This window comes from Episyrphus balteatus, chromosome 4 (assembly GCF_945859705.1).
Source record: "Episyrphus balteatus chromosome 4, idEpiBalt1.1, whole genome shotgun sequence".
NCBI lineage: Eukaryota > Metazoa > Arthropoda > Insecta > Diptera > Syrphidae > Episyrphus > Episyrphus balteatus.
In genome coordinates, this window is record NC_079137.1 from 34,926,486 (window position 1) to 34,945,370 (window position 18,885).

The 18,885-nt window shown below is 31.0% G+C and overlaps 1 long non-coding RNA gene across 1 annotated transcript in view; it reads right to left on the bottom strand.

The window, feature by feature from the left end:
- Positions 1-2,010: 2,010 nt before the first annotated feature.
- The window catches only part of LOC129918759 (uncharacterized), a 44,380-nt gene continuing 27,505 nt past the window's right edge, over positions 2,011-18,885 (bottom strand). Inside the window, exon 3 of the long non-coding RNA XR_008773001.1 lies at positions 2,011-2,210. This is a non-coding gene — a long non-coding RNA (uncharacterized LOC129918759). The remainder of the gene's footprint in view (positions 2,211-18,885) is intronic.

The following is an 18,885-nucleotide window of genomic DNA, read 5'->3' on the forward strand; positions in this document are numbered from 1 at the left end:
AAGATTGAAATTTATATTTTATGAGATGTGGTATGGAATGAAAATGCATACTTTTAAAATTCAATTTTTTAAAAACCCTAGCTGATAGTGAAATGTTGACATACCTATAGGACAAGAAATTTATAACATGCTATTAAAAAACCGGAATCTCAAAAGTCGAAAGTCTCAAAACTTTAGAAGAAGATAAACTAAAATCAGTGACATAAAAACAATCGTAGTTACCTTTTTTATTCGTTCATCCAATAGAACAGGGGACAGGGCTGAAAGTGAATTCAACAATTCTGTCTATCTGGCGTTCAGGCTAATTTGTATGGTATCAATTTTAGCTCGGCTAAAATTTTTCGATAAATTGTAGGGGAGGTAAAAATTATTGTCATTTGCGTACCAGGCTTCAATCTAAGAAAATAATCTAATCAAATAATTCAGTTTGTCCGTGATTGTCGTCGAGTCAACATCGGAGATCAGCTGCAGGGAATTGGTGATTGGTGAATAACAGATACGAGTATGTGGTATGTCTCTCCAGACATGTATTTTCTTTCACTACGTGACACAACGCGACATCATGCGACACAACGCGACACGACGCGACACCTTGTGACGCCTTGCGACACTACGCGACACTACGTGACAAAACGCGACACCTTGCGACAAAACGTGACACCTTGCGACACAACGCGGCATATTGCGACACATTGCGACATCTTGCGACATCTTGCGACACAACGCGACACCTTGCGACACAACGCAACACAACGAGACACTTCGCGACACAACGCGACACTACGTAACACGACGCGACACAACGCGACATATTGCGACACAACGCGACACAACAAGACACAACACGAAGCAACACAACGCGTCTTTCTGTCTGTCGGTAAGGCTATCTTTTTATCCATTTTGAAATGCAGCCTTAACAGAAATTAAATATACATAATTTAAAAAAAGGACCAGGACTAACGGAACATGTCGATGTCATACAACCAAAATGAAAAACATCTATTTTTTTTTTTCAAAAAATTCGTATTAATGTGAACAGTGTGAAAACTAACGTCGTTTTTTAAATAAAAAAAAGTTTTTGAACCCTTATTTAACGGTAGGTACGTGTCATAAAACAATTTTCTTCATTTCTTAATCAGTCGTAAACGATTCAATCGATTGGAAGGCAAATTTGTATTCGGGACACGTTCGAGTCACGTTCGGGACACATTCGGGACACGTTCGGGACACATTCGGGATATGTTCGGGACACGTTCAGGATACATTCGGGACACGTTCGGTACACACTCAGGACACATTCGGGACACGTTCAGGATACATTCGGGACACGTTCGGGACACATTCGGGATACGTTCGAGTCACGTTCGGGACACATTCGGGACATAAAATTTAAATATACTAATAGAAATATTGGGTTTTTAGGATCTAGGTATGTGTTTCTCAAATAATTTTTAACTAATTTAAAAAATTATAATTATGATCATCCTCTTATCCCTTTTCTTAGCTTGAAAAAAACAAGAGAAGTGTTTTAAAATTGAAGTAATTAATAAATATTTTGACTAGTTTTATGTTTTCATTATATCTTGTTATAAGAACTTCAAAAAGCCAAATTTCGTTATTTTTATAACCTATCTGGTCTTAAACAATTATTACTATATCAAAAAAATTTGAGGAGAAGCGCCTATTTATTACTAATAACAACTTCTTAACAAAAAATCATGCGATGTATTTTTGTATTCATTTATTTAAAATTATTATTATTATTAAAATTTTGTGGTATACCATAAGTTATTTTTTGACGTGAGAAGAATCCGAGAATATCCAGAATTGTGGCTGTTTATAGCATCAAATTCCGTAAATTGTTCTTATTTGTAAGTATCGTCAATGCAGCTGCCAGACACTTTTACCAAGAATTGCATATGTATCTCATAATATACCAGTTTAAAATAATAAAAACCACAAAAAAAAACTCTTCTATTTATTTTTTGTATTAATTTTTCACCCCGGAAATTAATTTTAAATTATGTTTTTATTATCTGGTACAATTTTTTTTTTTAACACAAATAAAACCGGAAGCACTTTTTGATGTTAACGTCGAGTTAAATCTTTTTGCAAAATATGTTATGGAAATCATACTTTTTTTTGCAGTTGTTTTTTTTTTTTATATATGTGTTCATGAAGGCCAATTATATCTTTGAAGTTTCAATAACCTGAAATTAAAAACGAATTAAATTCATATCAAATCATATGTGAACGTGTGTTAGTATGTGTATGGTATATCAAAGCAAATAATATATCCTGGCCAGAGAGAGTTAATTAAAGAAGGAAGCTTTATTGCATATTATATGTGAGGTCTGAGTATTAATTATAACCATATGGGGTAAACACCCACGTGTTAAGCGCGCTTTATGTGAAAATATTATATTATATAGATTGATATCTACTATACCTATATTATACCACATTATTATGTTTAGTCTATGTATATTTCTTTCACACATAAATATAACACACGTGTGAATATGATGTATTGGTTAAGGCGTATGGGAAGGGTAAAGGACCTCTATACGATACCTTTATGTGGATGATGATGATGATGATGTATAAAATAATTACTCAAGCTCTCTTGTCTACTTAAATAATCAGCTATTCTATTGAATTAGAAATAAGGACGACTATTATATTGCTTTGGAAAGGAAATGTGTGCGTATACACTCCGTTTCAATTGTTTAAATACATAAGAAATGTACAGTGCATAAAAGGCGGTTAATTTAAAAAAAAATTTAAATCGAGAAATATCTCAACCACTACGTTACTCAATCCATGAGTTTAAATAGTAATCACTTAATCTATGTTAAAAGTGGAGTAAACTAAAAAAAAATTAGGTACAGTGATCCGAAAAGTAAATAAGCATTTTTCAGTTCGTGATTTCACTTCCATTATACATAATGAAAAAAAAAAAAAATAATTTGTCTTCGATTTATTATACTTTAAGAGAAAACGAGAAATTGGGAAAATTTCTGCACAGTTTGTGAGGTCCACACAACACTTATTGCAAAAAACTAATGTTCTAATGAAATTTTGGCATTTAATCTAGAATATCGTCTAGCCACATTTTAATTTTTTTTTAAACTTAAAGACCACCTAAAATTAAGACTTCTGTCTTAAATTAAGCGGAAATCTACTTAATTTAAAATGATTATCTTCATATTTTTATGATCATATGTATCACAAATTATTTAGCAGTTTCAAAAAACATGGAATTCTTAACTAGTTCTGTTGTTGTAACATTATTAAGTTTTTCTTTGTTCCTCTGATCTTCTACTCAGCACCTATACGTTAAGGCATTGAGTTGACCGAATTTGTGGATCACGTCTTGCCCAATTTTAAACTACTCAGCCTAAAAAATTCCTTAAATTATTCTTATTTTGAATATTTCTTAGAAATATGTGGTGTGTGTTTAGGATCAACAACGTTTAGCTGAGAAGATAGTATCCTCTTTATACCATACTTGAATTTTGGTTGAGATCCAAATTGGTAGCTTTTTTAAATTCTTTTCAATTCCATGAACTTCGTTTTTATAGCCTCAACAATTTTTTTGTTTTTCAAAATTCCGCTAAAATATGACTGAATGAATAAAAAAGTTGTCATTTCTCTTAGGTCCAAAGTTGTAGCCAATTAAATTCTAATTTATTGCGCAAAAATGAATGTTTTTTTCAAATTTTTTGCAAATTAAAAAAAAAAAAAAAATTTTGCAAAACAATTTTTGAATTACGAATTTTTTTTTGGATTTTTAGAGCTAAATTTTGATCTCACTATTTTAAACAAAATTTTGAATAACTATTTTTGAAAGCGTTGGAGCTAACAAAATTGGGAGTTGCATGAAAAATTTATTTTCAAAAGCTACAATTACTGGAAAAAAAATTAAAGAAGTTTTCTGCCCTGAGTGCACTTTGGGGACTCCTGAAACTTTAATTTGAAATAAAAAATTACTGGGTGAAGCTACAAAATAAATTTGGGCAGAAAACTAGCATTTAATTAGTTATAACTTTGGACATCAAAAATATAATATCTTTCCTCATCATTCATATTTTAGCGGAATTTTGAAAAACAACAAAACTGTTGAGCCTATAAAAACGATGTTTATGAAATTAAAAAAGCTTAAAATTTGGATCCAAGCAAAACCTATTGTTTTCAATCATATCAGATTTTGTCCGCTTTGCAGAAAATTCAATGTCTCAAAAACCATGCGATCTGCAAATTTTTGGTTTTTAATTATCTATGAGTAATGACAATAAATTTCTTTGATTCCGCCACAAAGGTATCCGCCAAAGTAAGTGACATCAAAAAAAGTCGATACTAAAAATAAAAGCAGTAATTCAGACCAGTCACTCATTTACTCAGACCAAACCATCTGATAGAAAATTACTAAGAAGTTCCAATTCTTCGAAAGATAAATCCTGGGTACTTACATCGACCCAACTCAGGTCTAATCGGTGACTACAGAAATTATTCAACATAAAATTATATGAAAGGTAAAATCAAGTCCTTTGACTAAACGACAGAGAAACTAATACAAAAATCACCACACGCATAATGGACCTACCGAGAGGTTTTTTCGGTGGGTTAAACAAAATGTGTTAATAATAACGCAGTCTTGGTTAAAAACTACGTAGTTCTCGTTACTAAAATCAACGTAGTCGCCTCGGTTAAGTTCAATTGTTTAAAATTACCATTTTAGAAGGTTATTTTAATCGATCAACTTGTTTATATTGATAAAATTTGAGATATTAGTAAAATTTAAACGAGAAAGCGGGTAGTTAAACAATTTTGAATAACTGAATCGACTCGTGTAATTTTAATCGGGTTAGTTTGCAGGTGCTATACCTATTAACAATCTCCCTCTGTTAATTTTACATGATTTTTACTTTGTTTTTAACCGATCGTTTTTCTGCGTGCACTTACCTACTTTATCCTTCTGAAGAGAAATACATATTTAACCCAAAGTCATATGTTTCTCATTATTATATTAGCCTTCCACCCACCGTTAGTCATCAACTCAATCCATCTTTAACAAATTTTCAATAAAACACTTACCTCAAAACAACATCTTCCTCACTGCAAAAGTAAACATAAAAATGTTTTGGGATCGGATGAAAATTCTGGCTTCAAAATTCTGCTTTTCAAAATTCTGCTCTTTTAACGAAAATTCTGTTTTTCAAAATCCTGCTTTCTTTCTATTCTGCTTTTTAAAATTCTGCTTTTCAAAATTCTGCTAGCATTATAATTGAACAAAAAATTCTGCCAATTCTGTTTTTTTTTTTTTTTTTTTTTATAGCATATGCGCTGACTAAAGAAAAATACACCTCATTAATGTAATTCAACATTGGTACTTTCCTAAATTTTTTTGTTTAAGTGTCGCAAATATTTTTTAAAATGCATAGTCTGACTTTCTTTCAAATAAAATCTATAACTTATTGGAACCGATGTTGTTTGATACAAAATATTCCTTTTCTTATTCATTTTTTTGAATATTCATCTTTATTTGATAAATTAAAAAAAAAATTGAATTATTTTCGGAAATGTTTAGTATTAAAAACATTTTCTTAATATTTTCAAATTTATTCATTTATAAAACAAAAATTAATATGCATTCAAAGAATGACAAATTATGTAGGTAAGTAGGGGAGAAGAGGGTACATTTGACACTTAGTTTTTAAAGGTCTGTATTTTCGAAAACTGTTAATGTTTTCCAATGTTTTGTTTTGTATTTGATTTATTGACTATTCAAGATTATACTAACATTAATTTTTTTTGTTTTAGAACATTACAACATTTAAAAAAATTATGTTTTCTAAAAAAAGCCCGATCCCGGGGCACTTTTGACTTTAAAAGGGGTACATTTGACAATGGTGGATTAAACCCCACATCGTGTGCATTACATTTTTAAAACTTTTAGCGGATCTTATTCGTCTATTATTTAATTAGAAAAAAATACATTTTTGGTTTTAAACAATCTACTCAACAATATAACGAAAAAAATAAATCAAAAAATTTATTTTCTAAAAAGAAGAAGAAAAAACAAAAAACCATAAAATATTTCAAAAAATCTCTCCATTTAAATCTTAATCAAAATTAATCGATGTCGATTTACTTTTAAATAATTTATTAAATAATTCCCCAAAATCAACGTAAAAATGTGCCCAAATTGCAAAAGTCAAAGGTGCCCCGAAGGAGCTTCATAACTGTTTTTCTTTTTTTTTCAATAACTAATACTATTTTTTTACAAAGCTGGTTTTAATTTACTTAACTTGAAGCATAGTGCTATCAAAATATTGATTCAGCATTGAAAAAACTTTTTATTAGGTTCAGAAATCGCTTACATACCTGTGGTCAAAAATAAGATCAGAAATACAGAAAACACGAAAACACGTTGTACTCCGCGAAAAGTTAATGAAAGACTGCAAAATTAAGCAAAATTTCTTTAAATCAAACTAAGCTTCTTTCTTCATCCAAACTATTGTTAATTAAGGGCACGATCATACCGAAAAACGCAAAGTCAAATGTGCCCCGGTGTCAAATGTACCCCCGCTTACCCTAATCACACAAGTAGATAATTTTTCAAGAAGATGATTTTACAGAATTTTGCAAAAAATTAAATTTTTTTTTAACATTTTCCCAATCCTTTTGTAATTTTTTGCAGAATTTTTAAAAACAGAATTATGAAAAGCAGAATTTTGAAAAACAGAATTTTGTAAAGCAGAATTTTGACAAAAGAATTTTGACCCCGGCAGAATTTTTGACCCCAACCCAAATTTTGTAAACCCAAAAATTAAAAACAAAACGTGCTCAATCACGAGAAACTGAGTGTATTTATTTTACCCTGCACACACATGTGGGATGTTTATTTCAATCATAACAAATCTAATGAATAAGTACGCAGCAAATATCTACCTAAGTACCCAATATGTGCGTATTTAAAGGATATTTGGAATATTTTTGCTTTGTTTGTTTTTATTTCATTTCATTTTGTTTTCTTTTTTTGCTGATGATGCCTGGGAAGATAGATACTGCTGGTGCTTGTGTGATCCTACTGCGGGTAAAGTAACCAGAAAATTAACTTTTCAACGCTAGAAAATTGTTATCGTGCGTCGTTTACGTTTTCGTTGTCGTTCTTTGGCGTTGTCGTCATAGTCGTGTTGTTTTAATAGCACCAGTCGACATCTTATACTGCTAAACAATAACTCACGAATGATCCTGACAGGACCCTCGCAACAATAAATTACACGAAACTTTCATTTGCTCATGCGGGACTAAGAATTGTTCAAACATCCTCCGCAGATAAAACATTTCTTCTTCTTGTTTTTTTTTTTCCATATAGTCATAGTCTTTCATAGTCGTGTCGGTCGACGCGTTGCTTCGCTTGGTAACTCGTTCTTGTCGTCCTCTCATCTCATATAAACTCTTTACATACGCTTATACCTCTATATAAAGGATGTAGGAGTAGGATGGTGTTTCGGTATGATGGTTTGGCAGACGTATCCTTTTCTAAGATCCCTATTCCCTATGCTGTGCAGAAATAAATTTAATAAAACCCTCAGAATATTCCTAACGACTCAAATAGAATAAGTCGAAGAATAAGTAGCAGAAGGGGTCCCGTTCCCAGTCCCATGGTCCTTCTATCACAAACACCCTCAACCCTCACTTTACCACCATATATATACGAAAAGAGATGCGTTTAACACTTTCAGACACATCTCCTTCCATTTAGTTCCAGATAAACTTTGCGCTCATCTTTATGTTGTCTTCGTCAGTGTTGTGTATAGGCAAATGAGTGTGGCTGGGGGGGTGTTAAACAAATTGCCAGGGGGTAATGTTGGAAACACCTCTTAACTTTGCGCGGCAAAGGCGGCAGCCATAGCGTTTTTATACATACAAATGGCAGTGGCGGCATCTCCCTTTGCAATTAGTCATGAGTACAATTTTCTTATGCTTAAGCAGATCTAACAACTATCGCAACGCCACACCATCGCTGCTATCGCATCGTCGTTGTCGTCGTCATCTTTCTCTTCTCTAGTGCACAATGGCTTTTTAAGGCCGTTGTGGTTAAGCTAAAGAGATTTCAGAGACATGCTTCGCCGAAAAACTTTATTCGCATCAGAGCTTAACCTCGCTATGTGCAATTCGAGACTATAAACAAAATCATACAAGAATAACGAGAATTTGTTGTTTTTGTTTTTTTTTGTTTTAGGTCGAAAAGTTGCAGGAGGTCTCTAAGACAAAATTATATACACGACCAAGTCAAGAAAGTTTTGGCCTTAAAAGTTCGGTTAAGTTTTGGGCTAGAAAATTTTTGTGCAAAAATTAAATTAATGCGAGACACGGTATAGTGCCCAGCCAAATTATCTAGAAAATTTTGGTAAACATTTTTGGTTATTTTAGCACTGAAGAACTTAGGTAATAATCACACAATGACATGTACGGAATTTTTTGGAATGTCCTTTTTATTGGAATACCTACTTTTTTGTGAAAATCATTATTTCGATGTTGGTAGTTTTACTTCATTAAAATTAAAGGAGCATAAATTCAGAGTTACAAATTTTTAAGAAGTTTTTAGCTTAGAAAACCTTGATTTTATTAGCTACTTGTTAAAGGTACTGCTTATACCAGCCATGTTGAAAATTAATAAGCTCAATAAGTTTTATTAAAATGTAGGTAATAGTCTAAGATACCACTAGATTTATCGAAAATTTCCTATAGGTACATTATAGCTCTTTAGCAGTGGATGTCTTCAAAAAGTACTGTAAGCGCCGTTTAAAGCGTATCTGATTCTCTACAAAAAATATTATGGAATAGGTTCTATTGACAGCAGTTCAGCGAAAAATTATAGGATACTTTAATTTTTCAAAATACCCCCGATATCTTGATTCAGGGTCAAAAACGATTTTTGATACCTCCAGCTATTACAGAATTTTTTTTTCATTTTTGCTACAGCACTTTATTTGACTTTAATTATTATAAGAAAAAATTATGATGAATATAAGGGTTTTTTGCTCCAAAAAAACCTTGTTTTGTTGAGTTCAAACTGTAATATTTTTGGGTTGGGGTCGAAATTTTGTATGTTGCAAAATTCTGTATTCAAAATACTGTATGCCAAAATACTGTATGTCAAAATTCTGTATGTGCAGAATGATGTAGGAACAAAATTCTGAAAGTCAAAATTCTGTATAGCAAAATTCTGGTTGGTCAAAATACTGCATTTCAAAATTCTGTACATCAAAATTCTGTAAATCAAAATTCTGTAAAAATGCTGTAAAAAAATATCGTTTTGATAATGTAAAAAAGTGCGCGCGCACTTTTTGAATTTTGACATACAGTATTTTGGCATACAGTATTTTGAATACAGAATTTTGCAACATACAGAATTTCGACCCCAACCCGGGATTTTTCGAAATTTCACAAGAACTGCCGTAAGGATTTGGGATGAACAAGTTACCAAATTCTGAGAGATCTTAAGTTAGCCTATGAGCCCATTTCGTTTAATCCATAACTTTTTTGACACCCTGTATATGCAACAAAATAATAAAAACTACTATGCAAAAACATTAATTTAATTTTTCAATAAATAAAGAATTTCAATATGACCTAGTTTGGCTACAGTTTGGATACAGTTATTTGTCAGAGTGAATTAGTTTTACCATAAATATTGAAAATAGAAGGTATCAAATAATGCCTCAAGCTCCCATTTGACAAAAATTCGAACAAAACGAAAATTTCGATTTAATTTTTCTTTTTTCTTCTTGAATTTCATTTTTTTTTATTTTTCTGAATATGAATATGAAAGCAGCATTAAAATGAAGAAAACAAAACAAAAATCGATTAAGACGTTCTCAGTTTTTGCCAAAATTACGCACGACAATTTTTGTAAAAGACAGATTTACTTGAAAACTGGAAATTGTTCTGGTGACTTCAAAAGCAAATAATAAATAATCTTTTTTATCAAAAAACAAAACTGACTTCAATGGATTAAAACTGGATTTTATGGTTTTTCTAATTGTTCCTATAACTAAACGAAATCGAATTGCACATTGCAGCCACCAGCTTTTCAATACAAAAAGAATTATCAAAATTGGTTCACTCAGTCCAATGTTATGAGGTAACAAACACAATAAAAAAAATACAGGCGAATTGAATACCTCCTCCTTTTTGGAAGACGGTAAAAAAAAAAAAAACAAAAAATGTTTTCCAGATGAGTATCAATAAATCTATCATAATTTCATAGTCACAACCCAAGCACAAATTTCGTGTTCACCTGTGTTATAGGATTTGATATAACCGCTATAACTCAATATTTTTCTTTTTGTTTTTATTATGGAACCTTGAATAACCCTGCATACAATTTCATTAGAAAATTCAAATACATCAGCATCTGTTTCAAAAAAATCTTACAAATGTTCGAATTTTAAAAATAACAAAATAAATTTATTCAAATAAGAATTGCATCAGAATATCAATTTATTAATGTTTTACAAACAAAAAACTTTTGCATTAAAATTTGCCTGCAAATGGAAATATTTTGCATTTTTTTTTTTACAATTTTTAATTTTTGATCTTACATAAACTACATCACTTACAACATTGAAGTTAATGTAAGACAAAATAGTCTAAATTGTAAAAAATTCCACGACGATCAAAAAAATTTACACATTTTGCATTTAATTTTTTTTTTCAGTAGGTACAAACATTTTTATTTGCAATAACATTTTTTTATAATTTTTTTTTAATGCCAATTATTTTTCATTTGCATTTTTAATGATTTTATTTTATTTGCAATAATTATTTTTTTATTTTTAATAGAAAGCAAATGCATCGAACAATAATTATTTCGGTAATTTCTTACAGTTGCTGTGAAAGATTTTGTTGGAACCCATAATTTTAGCCATTTAAATTCGGAACTTTCCACTTGGATATGATCCTGAATACAGTTTGACTGGATAAAATGTATTAAATACAAATTTTAAAAACATTATGTTTTTATATATAAAAAAGAGATTAAATCCAAGAAATCTTCAACTTTTAAAGCCACAAAGTGAATAAATTTCAAAAAATGTTCAAGTTTTCAAATATGTATGTACTTTTTATATTTCAATGTGACATCAGTATAAACATCAAAGAATAACTACTGGATCTCGATATCCTAAAATAGATTTTGAAACCAAACAAACAGATAAAACTAGTAGGAACTATGTAAATTAGCTTGAAATTTCTTATTAAAGATCTAGTAGATCTAATATTTTACCTATATTCCCCAAAAACAAGCACTTTATTGATGGTCAATTTCTACTTGCTATACAACAAAGTGTTAATGGTCAGAAATTATTAAGTCTTAACTGCTTTCATTCTTTCTTTAGTAAATGAATTTTTCTTAATTGAAAAAAAAAGTTACTCATACACCCCAGTGACCATTTAAATTGTTACACATAATAGCGCTATAATTAAAATTGAAAACACTCAAACTAACAACTGTAATCTTGTTTCATGAGAACGAAAATGGATAGAGTGTCGAACTTTCCTTGTTTCAGGCTTAAAATAAAAATATGGGAATTCGTTTATAAAGTATCGTTTTGCCTTTATCCTGAAATTCTATCACCTCATGAAAATAATAATAGTTTAAAGAAAACGGTCTACTCGTTAAAGGCTTGGAGCTCTTATAAACAGACGAGCCAAGTTTCAGGTCTATGTATCTTTTACCACCACTCGTCCTTGACATTATTTGAATTTTGAGTTGAAATTTTTCGTTTCTCGTGAATGCATATAACTTGTCATAATAGGCCTTTTATATTGCAGGCAAAATCTAAACCAAACATCAAGAAGGTCAACGCTTAAATTTAACGAACGAAACCAGGTAAGAATACACTTTGTTCATATATGTACACAAGTATATATGGTCTAACCGTAGTATAATCATAGTAAAATAATAATAAAATGGAATGGCAGGCACCGTTTTCTTACACCCGTGATGTTAAAGGTTGTTTGTTGGTTCAAATTTATGTGTATAGGTACCTGGTGCGCCCTCTCTCACACTCTCTCTCTTTCTCACTCTTTGAACAAACTTAATAATCACAAATACTTGTTAGAGGTAAACAAAAACAAGGCAGAGGAGGCTCAGGTTCAGGCTCGATATGAATTTTCAACTTAAACCAACAACTTTGGTGGAGAAGGATGGCAGCACATATCTTGGGAACGCAGATGGAATGAGTAACAAAAGGAACGGGGATTTGAGGAACTGTATGTGAAGGGATCGTTGCGTTACGCTGCTGGTGCGGAGTGAGGGCGATGTCAAGGTACCTACCATCGGCTTTATGAGTGCGAGAGGATAATGGATAAACGTTAAGCTTGCGGTTGAACTATGCTGATAGCAAGGATGTGTGTGCGAGAGGGCTCAATTTTATTGTTTCCACCTTCTTCAAAAAGTACACACACAGAGCACAATATTGAAATTCTTTCGTTAACTTTGTTATTTATCATTTTCTGACGAAAAATTTCTGTTTTTTTCACAACAGTTTTTTGCTTAAAGGTGGTAGAAATAGGGTGGTAAAAGGCGAATAGAAGGTTGAGATAGGAAAAAGTATACTCCTATGCTTCATGATGGAGGAGAGGAATGGAATCTCGGATGGATGAATGTTGTATACCTGCCTTCCATCCATCTACCATCAAACCAACTATAGTATATCGTAGGTACTAGTGTATTTAATCCGTTTTACCTGCTGAGCACACATACCAAGCGGATAATGTTATACGCGAGGACTATGCTTTGAAATGGATCTATGTAAGCATTGAGCGGAAAAAAAGCATAGAAGCTCTTAATTGTTATGTTTTTAACTGCACTAAGGCTCTTAATTCTCTTCTCCGGTTAGTACCTACTTATACAAGCATTGCTAGTTCGTTGTATATTTTGTTTTTGTTTTTTTTTTTTTCATTTAGTTTTTTTTTTGCAACCTTATTCTAGGTAACGCTTGAGTTAATTTGCAATTTTATGATTTAGGCTTAAGGAAATTATGTATATAATTTTTGTAGTTTAGTTTATTTTTTTGACGTTGCCTTCTAATTCTTGAGAACACTACCTAAATTGAGCTCCGCTGTTTTTAAAGGTTGGTGCTGATGTACTTACAAAACTAATGGTTTTTGTTAAGTCATTTAACAGAGTTTGTAGCCTTGAGGATAAATTTACAAGTTAGTTTATAATTTTTTTTTTTTTGTAAGGTATAAGGTAGGTTAAGTACTTATATTATATTTGCATAAGTAAACAGGCAGTTTGTTTCACAGCTGGAAAATTAAAAACAAATTTGTGCGGATAAGTGCTTTGAAATGTTTTTTAATCTAAAAATTAAAAAAATATATACAAAAACGTTTATTGAAATTTAGGTCGTAATTTGAAGTGTGTCGTTTCGTTTTTATTGATATATTTTTTTTTTTAAATTGAATTATGTAGTGAATAGATAGGGTATAGGGATGTTGTAGGGGTACCTAGTTAAAATATTAATGGAAAAATTAAGTTTAGTGAAATTATAGCGGAAATTCATGCAGATTTTGAAATACGATTTGAATGCTTATTTGATTTTCCTTGAATAAATTTATAAATTTATAAACTGTCGTGGCTTAATTTTTTATATGTAATTATTTAAGCAATATTTCAGAATCATATTTATGAATAATGTAGCCAAGACATACCTTGGGAAAACTAGAAGAATGGGTAGATGAAAAAAGCATCCTCTGACAGATTTCCAATATTCATTGAAAAAAAAATTAAATAATTGATCAGATATTTCCTTAGTGTTTAGTTATTTAGGAGTTTCAAACCAGAAACAAGAAAATGTGAAAAAAATGTAAAACAAGGATGTTGACAATGTCTCTTTATTAATAAATTATACCTACATAAATTGAAAAATATTTCTTGTGGAATACGCATTGCTAATATGGTTGCTAATGTTTTGTTAATGGCCTTGCAATACTTTCTGAATCTCCTGATAATATTAAGGGGTGAAAACTTTCTGGAATTTTTTTATTTTTGCATTATTAATTTTTTGACTAAAAAATTTATTTATCAACCGAAGAAACTATTTAATTGGTCTTAGCCTTGAATGAAGCCCGCAGATAGTCCCAAAACCTATGAGTTCCAAGCCTACCACAGTACAAAAACGAAAACTCTTAACTCATTTTTCTCGAAACTCAAAAACTAATAGGTAAAGCTATCGTCTTGAAATAAAGTGCAAATTGGTCATTGCATGAACCTAAAAGTGCAATATAATTTTCACAATAAATATTTTTTTAAACAATTTGTTTATAAAAAAACATTGTGTTTTTTGGTCTCTAATTTTTATTTTACACTTTTTTTTGCTAAATTTAGGTTCATGCAAGGCGTATGAACGTATTTTAATGGACAAAAATTTTCTCTTTTGATTATAAATAATTTACTGGACCTGGAAATTGCACGGCGCAAACGCAAGGCGTAAACTTTAAACGCCTGTAAAGCCACCATTTTTTTTTTTTTTTGTTACTATGATGTCAATAAATTTTAATAAATGCTTTCAGTTTCCAAAAAAAGTCTTGAAAAACCCGTCGTCCAGAGGGATTTCCCCCCTTAAACTGATAATTAACCCCTTGTAACCCAAGATCGCAAATTTTAAAATTAATAATGTCAATCGACTTGCCTTTAATTATAATAAAACACGTATTAAGGGGTGCAAAAGCCCCCTTTTTGGTTTTTTCAATATACCTCGTAAACCAAGCAAAGTTTTGAGTGGCCATTTTAATCTATCTTTTTTCGAATTTTTAGTTTTACTCAAGTAAAACAGAAACATTTGGGGGGAAATTACAATAACTTAAGCACCAAGAACTGATAATGAGATTTTGTAGAGGCGTTAAACACAATCATTGTTTACTATGGAAGGGGGGGGTCTATGTCCCCCCGTTTAGGCGAGAGGGGCACTTTTCTAAAAAAAATACTTAAAATAAAAAAAAAAAAGTTTAAATTATTTATTTTTGTATACAGGGTGTCCCAAAAGATAACGTCGAAACGGTAGATAGGGTAGGTGGTGACAGTTGTCAGAAAAATAATAAAAAAAATCTCGGCCATATATTTTGTGAGTTATGGGCATTTGAAAGAAAAGTCGAAGTCACCCTGTGACGGTTTTTTATGTGCCGTGACTACAAATCTTAATTTTTCTCATTTTTTTCTTTTGTTACGGAACCTTGAAAAACCCTGCTGCCAAATGCATTCGAATTTTTACTCAGCTGCATCAGTTTTAAAGAAAATATTACTTTTTTGCCCAACTAAGTACTTAAAAATTTTACATGACTCTAATTCAATGAACCGTAGTGTAAAAAAAAATGCACTACGATGTTTCGGCAAGTTACCTTAAGAGTTGGTGTGTTCAATTCTCTTTTCAAAATGGTATAACATTGTTGAGAATATTCTATAAATAACCGAGATAAAATTTATTTTCTTAAGAAATCCGACTTTTTTATTAGGTATTTTTTCCATATTATTTAAGTTTTGTACCCTTTCAGGACCTTTCAGAATACAAAAACTTACGATGTTCTACTTTGATTTTAAAATTTTCGACTTCAACGCAAAATTATTCCGAAAAATAGTTGAATCAACGTGGTTTTCATTGTTTTTAAGTTGTTTTTTCCCTCACTGTATTGAATAGTTTTTGGAAAATATATTATTAAATTCAACATTAAAAAAAAAAAAAATTATTAAAATTATAACTAAAAAATTATAACTAAAAAAAATTATAACTAATTTTGTTCAAAATTGTTTATTGGTTTTAAGTGAAGTTGTTTATTTACATACATAATTTTCGAGTTATTTCAATTTTCTAGGAAATGGCTCAAAGAATTTTGGTTAGATGTGCTTGCGTGTAGCAAGCATATCTAACTTTTAACAAAACCGCATTTTGTTTTTTAAATACGGATATTGAAATTATTCGAAATATAAGTAAATGTTTCCAAAATTAATTTACCAAGAAGTTCAGAGACGGAAAACAAAAGACGAAGGGTTTCCTTATAAATAAACTACTTTTTTTTTTTTATTTAATTCTCGAAAACGACAAAATATTTTCGCATGTGGATTCCTGTTTTTCGTTTATTTATTTTGAAAAAAACGAAATTAATACTTAACTACCCACATTTTTGAAGAAAGTTAGATTGAAATTTTTTTTACATACAATTTATTTTTCAAAAATTTTTATTTGGAAAATTAATTTTTCAAAAATGATTCCTAAAAACGAATTTATTTAAAAGCAAAATAAAAGAATAAGTTATTTTTTTTCAAACTTGGTACATTTGTTTTGAAAACTACCACTCCCGGTTTTACAATTATAAAATAATTGTAAAATCACAGTTGAGAAACAAATAAATCAATAAATAGGGCTCAATAATTGATTTTTTAGGTTGGTGATCTAATAAGCTTTGAAACAGGCCACTGATTTTGACATTTTATGATACAAAATTAAATATTTTTTTTAAATTCCGAAAATGTATCTACTTGTGACATGTGACCATATAGAAATAGATAATGACAACTCTCTAGGTATCGGGTTTCAACACACAAAAATTCTTAAAACTGACTTTGTAGCAAGCAAATAAATAATAACCAACAAGCGGAAGTGCGTAACCGGCAACCCCTCCATTATACAGGGTCCTTTAATTAATTATAATTGCAATTGCAATATCATAGCTGGTTGATAACTGAGTATTTTTGACAAAATCCTGAATTAATTTTTAAAGAGTATAAAAAAAAGGACAAAAGTCCTTGTTCTTTGTTCGATGAAACCAATTCCTGAGTCTTCCATTTTTCCACCACCAACAAAAAGACCCAACTGGGAAGACTCTCATGAGTCTCATATAAAAGTGAATTCAATTGTTGCTTTAAGACCGACCCATTCTTTCGTTAATTAATTGTTTTGCATAACAAATATGAGATGTGGACGATTCCGTCGGTCGTCGTCGTTGAAAATACTGACCTACGGCACACGCGTTCACAGAAAGGATTGTGGGGCTTCAACAGCGTTGGTCGGCAGCAGCGGCTAGCTCAGCGGTGTGATGGCTCGAGTTACACAGTCACAATAATACAGTGGGTTGTGAATGGTGATGAAAACAAGAGGTGTTGTTGAGTCTCACGGCTCACAAGTTTAAAATGCTTCACACACTGCCACTGCTGCTGCTGCTGTAGTTCCAGCTGTAGCATCACAGACACGGCTGCATGCTAAAATGCACATCCCATGTCCATGGTTGACGGTGCATTGGAGCATGCGACATACGACGAGCACCATACACAACAAGCCCTACAAACGCATGTACATTTAAATATATTTTTTAAGTCATCGTTGCTGATAGAATTAAGCGAAAGAGGAAATTATTAATGAGTTTGCTACGCGTCCCGACAAAAAAAAAACCACTATCGCTTTCAGTTTATTAAAAATATATTTTTATTATATTTTTTTTTTGTTGTTGCTTTTCTTTAAATTGATTATTTTAATTCATTGATTATTGATTAAATAATAATAATAATAATGAAAAAAATATGAGCGACGAAAGCCTTCGCGGATGTGATTGTCGAAATTCGTTAATTGAAAACCAAATCGGCTCGGCTCTGGTTAATGAGGCGTTGTTTTTTTTTTTGTTATTTGTTTTGATTGGCAAAAGGCTGAACAACTTAACGCAACAACACACGCCATCAGCTTGGCAGAATGTTACCTTCACGGTGGTAATTAATTTCATAAAGTTGATCAGTTTTAAGTTGAAAAAAAAAGATTTATCACGGAATTCTGAAAGTTGCTTAAAATTTTTGTAACTGGCAATTCAATTTTTCCACTCGAAAGGATATGACTCAAAGTTTCATTTTTCTATGGAGCTTGGGCTCAAGGCATACCTATGTATGTAAATATGACTTGTGTTGGGGTTGGGTGAAAGTTTATGTTAAGCTCTATAAATGTGTGCTAAATATTTAAAAAATTGTTATTTAAGTCTGAATTCTTTGCCGCCGGGTACAAAGGGGTTAAGTCACTAAATTGCACTTTCCGGGTTTCGATGAAATAAGAATTTGGTATCAAAAACATAAATTTAGAACAACTCATTTCTATGAAAATAAGAGGATCCATGCTCAAAAGTTCATCGATTAGCTCAACTTCACATTTTCATTCAAACTATCAATTATGACTTAACCCCTTTGTACCCGGTGGCAAAGAATTTACCTATGGTTTTTTCGAAACAAATGTTCGTAGGATCCGGAGTATATCACTAAGAAAGACAATTTTAGTACCAACTGAAATATGAAAGCAGTGCCTCATGACTTATAGCTTTTTTTCTACGTTTACTATTTTCTTATAGGTACAGGGTATCCGGTAAAGAATGGATACGTTTCAAAATGGCTGATACGTACACTTGTGACTGTTCTAGAACCAAATAGAGAAAATTTATATCGTAACCAGTTTAGAAAATATAAGCTTTTTTTTCGTTCAGTGTATTTTAAATTTCATCATCTTTCTCTTTCGTTTTTGTTCACTACAAATGAACGAAAAGATTCCTTTTTTTCAGGTATAATTTTCTACAATAATTGACTCATTACATTAAAAATTTTCATAACTGTTGCACCTTGTCTTGAAACAAATTTTAAAATTTGTTTTTCGATGCAAAATTAAAAAAAAATATTTCATGAAAAATTTTTTTTTTAATGCAAATAAATTAAAAAAGTTATGTTTATTATAAATGCCTTTGTTTCCTTAAATCTGTCTGTCAGTCCGTCTGTATGTATCTTAAGCTGCAGCCAAAACTGTAAAACCATTAGGGTGGGCCAAACAATTTTTTTGGAACGATTCT